The following is a 13,705-nucleotide window of genomic DNA, read 5'->3' as shown; positions in this document are numbered from 1 at the left end:
TCTGTCAGTTGTCTTTTGGTTTTGTTGACTGTTTCCTTTACTGTGCAAAAACTTTTTATCTTGATGAAGCCCCAATAGTTCATTTTTGCCCTTACTTCCCTTGCCTTTGGCGATGTTTCTAGGAAGAAGTTGCTGCAGCTGAGGTCAAAGAAGTTGCTGCCTGTGTTCTCTAGGATTTTGATGGATTCCTCTCTCCACTTAGGTCTTTCATCCATTTTGAGTCTATTTTTATGTGTGGTGTGAGGAAATGGTCCAGTTTCATTCTTCAACATGTGGCTGTCCAATTTTCCCAACACCATTTGTTGAAGAGACTGTCTTTTTTCCATTGGACATTCTTTCCTGCTTTGTCAAAGATTAGTTGACCATAGAGTTGAGGGTCCATTTCTGGGCTCTCTATTCTGTTCCATTGATCTATGTATCTGTTTTTGTGCCAGTACCATACTGTCTTGATGATGACACCTTTGTAATAGAGCTTGAAGTCCAGAATTGTGATGCCACCAGCTTTGCTTTTCTTTTTCAACCTTCCTCTGACTATTCGGGATCTTTTCTGGTTCCATACAATTTTTAGGATTATTTGTTCCATTTCTTTGAAAAAACTTGATGGTATTTTGATAGAGATTGCATTAAATGTGTAGATTGCTCTAGGTTGCATAGACATTTTCATGGTATTTGTTCTTCCAACCCATGAGCATGGAACGTTTTTCCATTTCTTTGTGTCTTCCTCAATTTTTTTCATGAGTATTTTATAGTTTTCTAAGTACAGATCCTTTGCCTCTTTGGTTAGATTTATTCCTAGGTATCTTATGATTTTGGGTGCAATTGTAAATGGGATCAACTCCTCAATTTCTCTTTCTTCTGTCTTGTTGTTGGTGTATAAGAATACCACTGATTTCTGTGCACTGATTTTATATCCTGCCACTTTACTGAATTCCTGTATGAGTTCTAGCAGTTTTGGGGTGGAGTGTTTCGGGTTTTACACATAAAGTGTCATATCATCTGCAAAGAGTGAGAGTTTGACTTCTTCTTTGCTGATTCAGATGCCTTTTATTTCTTTTTGTTGTCTGATTGCTGTGGCTAGGACTTCTGGTACTATGTTGAATAGCAGTGGTGATGGTGGACATCCCTGCCATGTTCCTCACCTTAGGGGGAAAGCTCTCAGTTTTTCCCCATTGAGAATGATATTTGCTGTGGGTTTTTCATAGATGGCTTTTATGATGTTGAGGTATGTACCCTCTATCCCTATGCTCTGAAGCGTTTTGATCAAGAAAGGATGCTGTACTTTGTCAGATGCTTTTTCTGCATCTATTGAGAGGATCATATGGTTCTTGTTCTTTCTTTTATTAATGTATTGTATCACATTGATTGATTTGCAGATGTTGAACCAACCTTGCAGCTGAGGAATAAATCCCACTTGGTCATGGTGAACAATCCTTTTAATGTACTGTTGGATCCTATTGGCTAGGATTTTGGTGAGAATTTTTGCATCCATGTTTATGAGGGATATTGGCCTGTAGTTCTCCTTTTTGATAGGGTCTTTGTCTGGTTTTGGGATCAAGGTAATGTTGGCCTCGTAAAATGAGTTTGGACGTTTTCTTTCCATTTCTATTTTTTGGAACAGTTTCAGACGAATAGGTATTAATTCTTCTTTAAATGTTTGGTAGAATTCCCCTGGGAAACCATCTGGCCCTGGGCTCTTGCTTGTTGGGAGATTTTTTGATTACTGCTTCAATTTCCTTGCTGGTTATGGGTCTGTTCAGGTTTTCTATTTCTTCCTGGTTCAGTTTTGGTAGTTTATATGTCTCTAGGAATGCATCCATTTCTTCCAGATTGTCTGATTTGCTGGCATATAGTTGCTCATAATATGTTCTTATAATTGTATTTCTTTGGTGTTGGTTGTGATCTCTCCTCTTTCATTCATGATTTTATTTATCTGGGTCCTTTCTCTTTTCTTTCTGATAAGTCTGGCCAGGGGTTTATCAATCTTGTTAATTCTTTGAAAGAACCAGCTCCTAGTTTCATTGATCTGTTCTACTGTTCTTTTGGTTTCTATTTCATTGATTTCTGCTCTGATCTTTATTATTTCTCTTCTCCTGCTGGGTTTAGGCTTTATTTGCTGTTCTTTCTCCAGCTCCTTTAGTTGTTGGGTTAGGTTGTGTATTTGAGACCTTTCTTGTTTCTTGAGAAAGGCTTGTATTGCTATATACTTTCCTCTTAGGACCTCCTTTGCTGCGTCTGAAAGATTTTAAACAGTTGTGTTTTCATTTTTGTTTGTTTCCATGAATTTCTTAAATTCTTCTTTAATTTCCTGATTGACCCATTCATTCTTTAGTAGGATGCTCTTTAGCCTCCATGTATTCGAGTTCTTTCCAACTTTCCTCTTGTGATTGAGTTCTAGTTTCAAAGTATTGTGGTCCGAAAATATGCCGGGAATGATCCCAATCTTTTGGTACCAGTTAAGGCCTGATTTGTGACCCAGGATGTGATCTCTTCTGGAGAATGTTCCATGGACACTAGAGAAGAATGTGTATTCTGTTGCTTTGGGATGGAATGTTCTGAATATATCTGTGAAGTCCATCTGGTCCAGTGTGTCATTTAAAGCCTTTATTTCCTTGTTGATCTTTTGCTTAGATGATCTGTCCATTTCAGTGAGGGGGGTTTTAAAGTCCCCTACTATTATTGTATCGTTGTCGGTGTGTTTCTTTGCTTTTGTTATTAATTGGCTTATAGAATTGGCTGCTCCCATGTTAGGGACATAGATATTTACAATTGTTAGATCTTCTTGTTGGATAGACCCTTTAAGTAGGATATAGTATCCCTCCTCATCTCTTATTATAGTCTTTGGTTTATAATCTAATTTGTCTGATATAAGGATTCCCACCCCAGCTTTCTTTTAACGTCCATTAGCATGGTAAATGGTTTTCCACCCTCTCACTTTAAATCTGGAGGTGTCTTTGCATCTAAAATGAGTCTCTTGCAGACAGCATATTGAATTGACTTGTTTTTTTTATCTAGTCTGATACCCTGTGTCTTTTGATTGGGGCATTTAGCCCATTTACATTCAGGGTAACTATTTAAAGGCATGAATTTAGTGCCATTGTATTGCCTGTAAGGTGACTGTTACTGTATATTGTCTGTGTTCCTTCCTTGTCTATGTTGCTTTTAGGCTCTCTCTTTGCTTAGAGGACCCCTTTCAAGATTTCTTGTAGGGCTGTTTTCGTGTTAGCAAATTCTTTTAGTTTTTGTTTGTCCTGGAAGCTTTTTATCTCTCCTTCTATTTTCAATGACAGCCTAGCTGGATATAGCATTCTTGGCTGCATGTTTTTCTTGTTTAGTGCTCTGAATATATCATTCCAGTCCTTTCTGGCCTGCCAGGTCTCTGTGGATAGGTCTGCTGCCATCTAATGTTTCTACCATTGTAGGTTACATACTTCTTGTCCTAAGCTGCTTTTAGGATTTTCTGTTTGTCTCTGAGACTTGTGAGTTTTACTATTAGATGTCGGGGTGTTGACCTAATTTTATTGATTTTGAGGGTTGTTCTCCATTGCCTCCTGGATTTTGATGCCTGTTTCCTTCCCCAAATTAGGGAAGTTCTCTGCTATAATTTGCTCCAATATACCTTCTGCCCCCTCTCTCTTTCTTCTTCTTCTAGGATCCCAATTATTCTAATATTGTTTCATTTTATGGTATCACTTATCTCTTGAATTCTGCCATCTAGATCCAGTAGTTGTTTATCTCTCTTTTTCTCAGCTTCTTTATTCTCCATCATTTGGTCTTCTATATCACTAATTCTGTCTTCTGTCTCATTTATCCTAGCAGTTAGCGCCTCCATTTTTGATTGCCCCTCATTAATAGACTTTTTGATTTTGACTTGGTTAGATTTTAATTCTTTTATTTCTCCAGAAAGGGATTCTCTAGTATCTTCTATGCTTTTTTCAAGCCCAGCTAGTATCTTTATAATCGTCATTCTGAACTCTAGTTCTGACATCTTACTGATGTCTGTATTGATTAGGTCCCTGGCAGTTGGTACTGCCTCTTGTTCTTTATTTTTTTGAGGTGAGTTTTTCTGTCTTGTCATTTTGTCCAGAGGAGAATAGATGAATGAGAGAACAAAATGCTAAAAGGGTCACAACAACCCTAGAAAAATATACACTAAACAAATCAGAAGAGACCTGAAAATGGAGGGAAAAGAAAGGAAAAAAAAAAAAAAAGAATATGATCAGGCTGGTGAATAGAACAGAGCCACACACTAGATTTGGGTTGTATTTTGGTCTGTTAGAAGAAATGCCTCCCAAAATTTTAAAGAAAGAAAAACTTATATATATAAGGGTAAATACAATGAAGGGATGGAATATGACTGTACAGATGAAAATCAAAAAAGATTTTAAAAAAGGAATTGATAAGAAGTTGGATGAAAATTAAAAAAGATTTTAAAAAAGGAATTGATAAGAAGTTGGTTGAAAAAGAATGAAAAAAAAATAAAAATAAATTTAAAAAAAGAGAGAAGGTGATCAGGTGGGAGACTAGGACAAAGTCATACACTAGATTTAGGGTATATTTTGGTCAGTTAGAAGAAACTGTATCCCAAATTTTTAACGAAAGAAAAAAATATATATATATATACACACACACACAAAATAAGGTTAAATACAATGAAGGGATAGAATATGACTGTAAAAATGAAAATAAAAAAAGATTTTAAATATTTTTATTTATTTATTTGACAGAGAGAGACAGAGCGAGTGAGGGAACACAAGCAGGGGGAGTGGGAGAGGGAGAAGCCAGCTTCCTGCTGAGCAGGGAGCTAGATACCAGGCTCGATCCCAGGATCCTGGGATTATGACCTGAGCTGAAGGCAGATGCTTAACCAACTGAGCCACCCAGGCACCCCTAAAAAAGATTTTAAAAAAGGAATTGATAAGATGTTGGTTGAAAAAGGAAAGAAGAAATATTCAACTAAAAAGATAGAAAAAAAATAAAGAAAATTTAAAAAATTAACTTTGAAAGACTAAAGAATCATGGGGAAAAAGCCATGAATTCTATGTGCTGTATTTCCCTAGCACTGGGGTTTTGCCTTTCTCATTGATCGGTAAACTTGGTCTTGGCTGGATGTTCTTGCTGATCTTCTGAGGGAGGGGTCTGTTGCAGTGATTCTCAAATGTCTTTGCCTGAGGTGGAATTGCACTACCCTTGCCGGGGGCCAGGCTAAGTAATCTGCTTGGGTTTGCTCTCAGTAGCTTTTGTTCCCTGAAAGCTTTTCGTACAGCTTTGGAGGACGAAAGTGAAAATGGCGGCCTCCCAATCTCTGGTCCTGGAGGAGCCGAGAACTTGGAGACCGATTCCTCAGTGAGCCCCCAGAGAAAAGCCGTCACTCATTCCTGTCTCCCTGGTTTTCAGCTGCACTTCGTGCTCACCCAGGCTGTGACTGAGCTTTTCCATCTCTGGCACATGTCCCCGTTTGGAGTCTCCAAACCCAGCAGATTCCTGTGGCGGGCTCCCACGCCATTCCTCCTGGGGGAGAAAGGGGAATCTCCCCGATCTGCCACTTGTTGGGTTCCTGCTGGAAGAGCAGTGGCCCGACCATGCTGCGGATCATGGTTTATGGCAACCCCGAACTGAGAACCCACTCCTCGGCTCTGTCTTTGCAGCTGGCTTTCCCTCTCCAATACCTGGGAGCTTTGCCACCCTCAGGCACCCCCAGTCTTTATATGACCCCTAGGGTCCTGAGATGACACTGTTCCAGTGAGGGTTCCACCCCCTGCTTAGCCACTGGAGTGATGTCCCTCAGTGGAGCAGGCTTTACTTGCCGGTAGCCGCTGATGGAGGCTCCCTCCCCCCAGGTCTATCTTCCCAAATATCGCCTCAGATTCACTTCTCCACACGTCCTACCTTCCAGAAAGTGGTCGCTTTTCTGTTCAGAGTTGCTATTCTTTTTTTTTTTTTTTTTTTTTTTGATCTCCTGTTGAGTTTGTAGGTGTTCTGAATGGTTTGATTGATCTAGCTGAATTCCTGGGACCAGACGAAATTTAGGTCTCCTACTGCTCTGCCATCTTGCTTCTCCTCACAGTCACTGGATTTAATAAGGCCCACATCTTAATCCAGTATATCTCCTCTTAACTAATTATATCTGTAAAGACCCTCTTTCCAAGAAAGGTCACATTCTGAGCTTTTGGGAGGACATGAATTTGGTGGGACACTATTCAACCCAGTACAATTACCCTATGGTCCCCTGAAATTCACATCATCCTGTGTGAAAAATACATTCACCCCATCTCAACATCCCCAAAAGTCTTAACTCATTCCAGCATTAACTTTAAATCCAAGTTCTCATCTAAATATCAACTTGAAAAGTTTCAAATCTCAGCATGTAAATCAGGTATAGGTGGGCATGATCTATCTTAGAGCAAAATTCCTCTCTATCTGTGGATTTGTGAAACTGGAAAACAAGTTATCTAATTCCAGAATACAATGGTGGGACAGGGATAAGATAGATATTCCCATTCTGAAAGGAAGAAAATGGAAAGAATAAATGGATCATTGGTCCAAACAAATCTAAAACCCAGAAAAGCAAGTTCTATTAGATTTTAAGGCCTGAGAATAATCACTGGCTCACTGCTCTATCATTGGGATCCATGGTGGCCCCTTCTGGCTTCTGCATCTGTGGCTCTGCCCTCAGAGTCATTCTTCATTTCCTCCCACCTCAGTACATTTCCATCCAAGCTGTGGCAGTGTTTCTGTTGGTACAAATTTCTCAAAAATCTTGTTGGTCTCATGTACAATATAAGGAATTCACCCCCTCACACAAGAGGGTCTCCACACATCTTTCTTAGATTACCCCATCAATCCCATCTCTGCTGGCTTCTGCTGAGGTTGGTTGATTGGCTCCACAAGTCAGATATCTAATTTCTTCAACAAAATGTGGTCTAGCTGTAACATTTGTGCTTTCTGCATAGTTCTGGTTCCTTTTTGTTTATCACAGTTTTTGCCCTAATTTATCTCTTTCTTCTCACTCTTTACTATAAGCAGCATGAAGAAAACAGGCATAATTTCTACACTTTGCCTTTCTTCCATTTTTTTTATTTTCCCTATTTTCATCTGAGACCTCACTAGAAACACCTTTAACGTTAAGATTTTTTTTATTATGTTCAGTTAGCCAACATATAGTACATCATTAGTTTTTGATGTAGTGTTCAATGATTCATTAGTTGTGTATAACACCCAGTGCTCAACACAACAAGTGCCCTCCTTAATACCCATCACCCTGTTACCCCATCCCCCACCCCCCTCCCTTCTGTAACCCTCAGTTTGTTTCCCAGAGTCCAGAGTCTCTCATGGTTTGTCTCCCTCTCTGATTTCTTCCCATTCAGTTTTCCCTCCCTTCCCCTAGGGTCCCCCGCATGATTCCTTATGTTCCACATATGAGTGAAACCATACGATAATTATCTTTCTCTGCTTGACTTATTTCACTTAGCATAATCCCCTCCAGTTCTATCCATGTCAATGGAAATGGTAGGTATTCATCCTTTCTGATGGCTGAGTTAATATTCCATTGTATATATGAACCACATCTTCTTTATCCATTCATCTGTTGAAGGACATCTTGGCTCCTTCCACAGTTTGGCTATTATGGACATGTAGCAACATTCTGTTAATGACAATATATGTTATTCTCTAAGGCAATAGAAGTTTCCTCTACAGCTCCCTTCAGTTCTTTCTGAGCTCTCATGGGAATCACTTTTAGTATCCATCTTTCTACCAACAGTCTTTTCAAGGAAATCTAGTCTCTTTCTATCAAGTGCCTCAAAATTCTTCCAACTTCTACCCATTACCCGGTACCAAAATCATTTGCAGATTTTTAGGTGTATGTTACAGAAGCACTTCACTTCCTGGTGCCAAAATCTGTATCGGTTTCCTAGGGCTGCCATTAACAAATTACCATAGACTGGATGGTTTAAAACAAAAGAAATTTAACCTCTCTTTATCACAGTTCTGGAAGCCAGAAGTCCAAAATTAAGGTGCTGGCAGGACCGGGCTCACTGTCAAGGCTCTAGAGAAGGATCCTTCCCTGCTTCTCTCCTAGCTTCTGGTGGTTTCCAATAATCCTCACCATTTCTTGATTTGTAGCTTTATCAATCCCATCTCTGCCTTTGCCATCACATGAATTTCTTTCTTTCCTGTGTGTCTTCATATGGCCTTTAAGGACACTGTTCATTGGATTTAGAGCCCATCCTAATCCAATATGAACTCATTTTAACTAATTGCACCTGCAAAGACCCTCTTCCCAAATAAGGTCACATTCTGAGGTTCTTGGTGGACATGAATTTTGGAGAGACACTATTCATCTCATTACAGTTCTTATAGATCCCTGAGTCTCCTTCAGCTCTCTTATGGTTGACCATGCTAATATTAAGTTGCTATGGTGACAGTTTATTCATCTGACCTACTGTCTGCATCCTAATCCCCTGTTTCTTTTCAAACTGTGTTTCTTAAATGTTAAACCTTTAAACTGACAGATGCACTGATGGCAGTATCTTCAGAAATCTGAACGTTATGTTTACCTGGAAATGGGAATTTTGCCAAGGTGAGGTCAGAAACAGTGAAACATTGTTTTTAATTCATTGGATTAATATGTCTGCTACTTACTGTGGTTAAGTAATAATCTTTGTTTTTGTTCATAATTAATTACTTGTTCAAGTTGAAAATATCAAGGGTTTTTTAACTGATTCTATGAATTGATATTTAAAACATGATCTGCCATGGTTACCCAGCCTAGAATTTGTTACTTTAACATATCAATCAATGGCAAAGTCAATGTGTAAGCTGCTAGTGATTTTGAAAGTGTCTTTGTATTCAGTAGTCTTGTACCTTGTTTGTAATTGAAGGTCATTCTTTAAGAAAATAATGATATCTAAGACTATGAATTCATTGTACTTTCTAAGCTCTTGAGAGTAGAGATTTACAGCATCAGTATATAGTGAGCTTTACCCATTCAGGCTATTAAGACTGATGCTTATAGCTTTAATTATTTTCACATGATGCAGCTAATTCCAAGAATGTTATTCTTTACTTACTTGGCTCTTAGAAAATATATGTCTATTTTATCATTTGATGCCTATTTAACAATACCCTTCTTTTTGTTTTAGGGAAGCCCCTTCTTTCACCAAAACACTTGTTAGGTTTTTGTCTTATCTTCATAGCAATCCATGTACTAGGGATATTATATTTAGAAATTATATCTCATACTAGTTATAAACTGGAATGTTGTTTCTTGAAGTTCGTGATGAACATGTGCTCCAATCACCTGTTTTATAGGGGTATTGTAGGCTAAAGCCATTCCCCACCACCTCCAAATATTTGCATCCTAATCCCAGAAACCTGTGAATGTGATTTTATTTGGGAAAAGAGCCTTTCACACGTGATTAGGTTAAGGATCTTGGGAGGGGAGATTATCCAGGGTTATCCTTGTGGGCTCTGAATGTGATCGCCAGTGTCTGAATAGAAAAGAAGGAAAGAAAAGGGAGATTTGACACCAGAAGAGGAAAAAGCAATGAGACCCTAAAGGCAGAAATTGGAGAAAGGCAGACACAAACTGAGGGATGTCAGAAGCTGAAAGAGGCAAGGAGTGTATTCGCCCATAATGTCCCTAGCCTTGCCCACACCTTGATTTCAGCCCAGGAAAACTGATTTTGGACTCCGGTCTCCATAACTGTGAGAGAATAAATTTCTGTTGTGTTAAGCCATCAAATTTGGGTAATTTGTTACAGCCACCTCAGGAAACTAATACAGGTATGTAACATTTTCCCTTGGGAGATATGAGATACACCATACCCCATCAAAAACAGGATTACTTACTAGATTTATTTATAGTAATTATGTTTCTTAGTAGTTCTATGGAGTAAGCTCATCTTCTGAGTTGATACTGAATTTTGAGGAACGTATCTTCCTTTGACTTTAGGTGTAATACCTAATCTAGCTGTCAAAATCAACTCCGAACTTTCCTATAGAATTGTTTCTTAAACTGGGAGACTATTTCAGTGATGTCTTCTAAAAAGAGGCACATCTTTCCCTACCTGAATAGTATGTTTCAGATTTCCTCCTTCTGTAAACATTCATATTCCTTTATAAAGTCTCAAGTTCTGTTCAGTTTTCATTTCACACTATAATTACAAATTAAACCAAAGCTTCTTTCCTTTATGGGTGCAAAATTGATGGTACAACTAATTGTTCTCTCAAATGGCTAATTATATTTCTAGTTGCCTACTTGAAGGTCTAATTAGCCAATTGCATCTGCTTATGTGGGGGCAAGGAGATAATTGGCATTCTCAAGCAGGTAATTAGAAAAGCAATTAGTATTGCCCACAACTAATTACAAGAATGAAAACTGTACCCCTCAAGATGGTACCAGTGTCTACTGGGGAGAAAACCAGTCTCCGGAAAGTGATAGGAGACTTTCTGTGTCTGGCAATATCTTAATGAGAAGCAGTAAAACCAACCAGGAACTAGCTCTTCCTGATCTATAAGCCACCTTGACCCAGGGCTGCCAGAGTCTTTCCTCCTCTGGCAAAGGGCTGCCTTTGGGGCAATTTTCCTATTGCCAATAATAACTTGTCAAAAACAACTTGCACCTACACTTCTAAGCACATCAGGAGCACTATGATCTTCAAAGTTCTTTGATTTGTGGAACTAATATATTGTGAAATCAATCTGGGCTGGTGATTTTTGATGATGTTGTGTTATCAGCATCTCCTTTTCACGTGTTGTAATATAAAGGGTCCTATGAGGAACATCATTTGGTTTTGGTTGTTTTTCCACTGTACCTGACCAGCTCTTGACTTAACAGAACTTCAGTCAAAAGTTTCAGCAAATTCACCTTGAGCAGAAAGCTTCCTGTGGTTAACAGGTTTTATTGTTGAAATCCCTGCAGGTTTTATGCCCCATTAAGCTTCTGATTGTGCTCTTTGTTCTTTGTTAACCAAATGTAAACTCCTGATTCCATGTTAATGAGAAGGGGTAGAAATAGGGAAATTTGTTTTCTCTGACAGCAAAGTCAAAAATTTAGTTCTCAGGTAACAAGAAAATAAAACTTGAGAGTTTGGTGCTCTAAATACCTGAAAATATTAAATCTGCTGTCAAGAAAAATGAAGAATGAAAAAGCCTGAGTCACTACCTGTCCTGACACATTAAAAATGGGTGTACCCAGCACAAATTATAGCGCGCTCGCTGGTGGTCACAGCGCTCCGGAGCTGCTCCCACAGCACCCAGCAAGGGTACTTGAACGCGCCCAGGGGTGGGGGTTGTGGCCTGGAAGAGCTAAGGAGGTTAAGGTCAAGGTTATTCCAAAAATAGAACAAGTATGCCGGAAAAACTAATGATTTAACTGTGAAAAATGCCCTTGTCTTTTTTTCTTTTTCCTATTTTTTAAAGTTATTTGCCCTACTCTCTATTTTCCTGTCAGTCCTCTTGTCGGTCTCAGCCATTTACTTTAGTCAGGACCTCCTGCCTAGTGCACCAGGGCAAAATGTCTAGGACTGGGGAAAAAATTTACCTTGAAGTAAAAGTCAAAACAAATGCAAATCTGCTATTATGGTTGAACAATTTAAACACTGCAGCACAGTTGAGTATTAAAATCTGGAAAAGAATATCCAAAATAAATACACAACCAGGAGGTTATTTTTTAAATCAGCAATGATGGAGGGGTAATACAGAAGAGAGGTTAGAGGCATTAATTACACAACAGATATAGAAGAAGCAGACCTTGCTTAAAATGTAGTGTAAGACAGTCTTGTTAACTATCTGTTCTTAAACAGTGGCAAAACAATAGCTCAATTAAACGTATATTCAGCCAGAGATACGTTATTTCAAATTGGCGCCAGGGTGGAAAGAGGGAGGGAAAATGAAATATTCTGCCTCATTTAGCTGTAAAAACTTGTAACTTGACTTTTTTTAACTGAATATGTTGCTTCAGAGAGACCTAACCTGGATATGTATTTTGAAGTTCTGTGCTTAAGGTAATATTTCATTTACTTTTCTAGCTATAGTCTCTTTCTCCTATCTTCTATGTTATTTTAATAAGCTTAAAGTGGAAAAAAATTAAAAGACACCTATTTTCTTTACTCTGTTTCTCACCTCATATATATTTCAGGCATCATGTAGAAACTTCATTAGTATTAAAGGAAGGAATGTTCAGGGGTTTTCAAATGGACACATTTTCTCTTACTCTGGCCATCCCCCAACAGAACACAGTCTCAGCATGATTTATATGAAGCAACCCAAAGGAGTCAAAGACATCAGTGAAAGCTAAGAATCTGTTAGGTAATTACTAGTAACCATGGTAATTTTAGGGAAACTACAGTGTGACATGTTCCTGTCTGAGTGCCTTTACACTTCCTGTTGCCTCTTCCTGGAAATCCTTCCCCACCCCCAAAGATCCACACAGCACACTCCTTCACCTGCTTCAGATTTTGCTCAGTTGTCACCTTTTCAGTGAGGCCTTCCCAAGTCTGCCTACTTAAAACTGTATTTTCCCTTTCTTTAAGCCCACACACTCCTAGTCACCTCCCCTCCCTGCTTTAATTTTCTCTATAACACTCATCATCATCTTCCATGTGCTTTTTTCTCATTTCATTTGTGAAAGATATCATTTATACAGGAGAGTGTTTAAAACATATGTAAGTTTAGAGAAAACACCTGGATAAACAAACACCTATGTATCTACCATCCAGGTTAAGAAATAAGAAGCTCCCACGTGTTCTCCCAGGAGGTAGCCACTCTCCTGACTTTTTTGATAATCATTCCCTTGAATTTCTTCATTATACGTATGCATACAGTACTAATAATACATAATTTACTTATTAGTTATAGTTAAAACAATAGATTAAGATACCTGGCATTCTTTGTACAGATGAATTTTTAGACCTATTCCAGAGCATCCCCAGGGCCATCCTTAGCCCAACCAACTTGGCTCTTTCTTCACCAGCTTTCTTGGCTTTACGTATTTCACCCCAACTTTCCACCCCCTCCCAGATTTTATTCCCTAGTTTAGTGTTCATTTCAACCTCTGATATTTACCCTTGCTAGATTTTCACATTCTTTTCCAATTCCCTTAACAGGACAGTGTTCGCTTTTGACTTAAGTCAGAATCAACTGACCAAAATAATGTAATTTTACTGAAAATAAAAAATTCACCCCTCAGATATTGGGCACATGACATGTAATTTCTTTCATTTCTTTCATGCCTGAAACAAACTTAAATGGTTATAGAGTTTCTGATACCTGTTACCCATTCTAATAGCAGGAAAGCTCAGGCTTGTCTTGATCGCCAAACTTCTCTTTGTTCTCTGGCCCGATCCTCAGAGTGACTTTGCTCTGTTTAGGCGTATCGCATGTACAAACCACAATTTCCATTCTGATTGATCCCAAGGATTCTAGCAAACATCCTGCTTCACAGATGATCTCATTTTGTTTTGATAATGTGCCCAATCATTTCGTATACAATCAAAATGTGTAATCAGAGGTGATGCAAATGAAACTTTATCATTATTGGGACCTCTGCCTGTTTGCAAGTGTCCTTCCTCTTCATCTGGTTGAAGTTAGCCATTATTCTCTTCATAGCATTTTCAGCTGAACAATGTCCACCTTTCTATTGTACACTTTAGAGTCTAGAGAACAGTGCTCACTTTCTTTTAATGTTGTTAGAATTAGATATACC

At 38.6% G+C, this 13,705-nt stretch overlaps 1 protein-coding gene across 2 annotated transcripts in view; it reads left to right on the top strand.

Moving 5' to 3' along the window:
• ATRNL1 (attractin like 1) overlaps positions 1 to 13,705 on the top strand; it is an 839,881-nt gene that overhangs the window by 671,128 nt on the left and 155,048 nt on the right. The gene's annotated exons all lie outside the window — the stretch shown is intronic.

Source organism: Halichoerus grypus, chromosome 7, assembly GCF_964656455.1.
Source record: "Halichoerus grypus chromosome 7, mHalGry1.hap1.1, whole genome shotgun sequence".
In the NCBI taxonomy this organism is placed as follows: domain Eukaryota; kingdom Metazoa; phylum Chordata; class Mammalia; order Carnivora; family Phocidae; genus Halichoerus; species Halichoerus grypus.
Note: the sequence above shows the minus strand (reverse complement) of the source record. Positions and strands in the feature narration are given on the sequence as shown.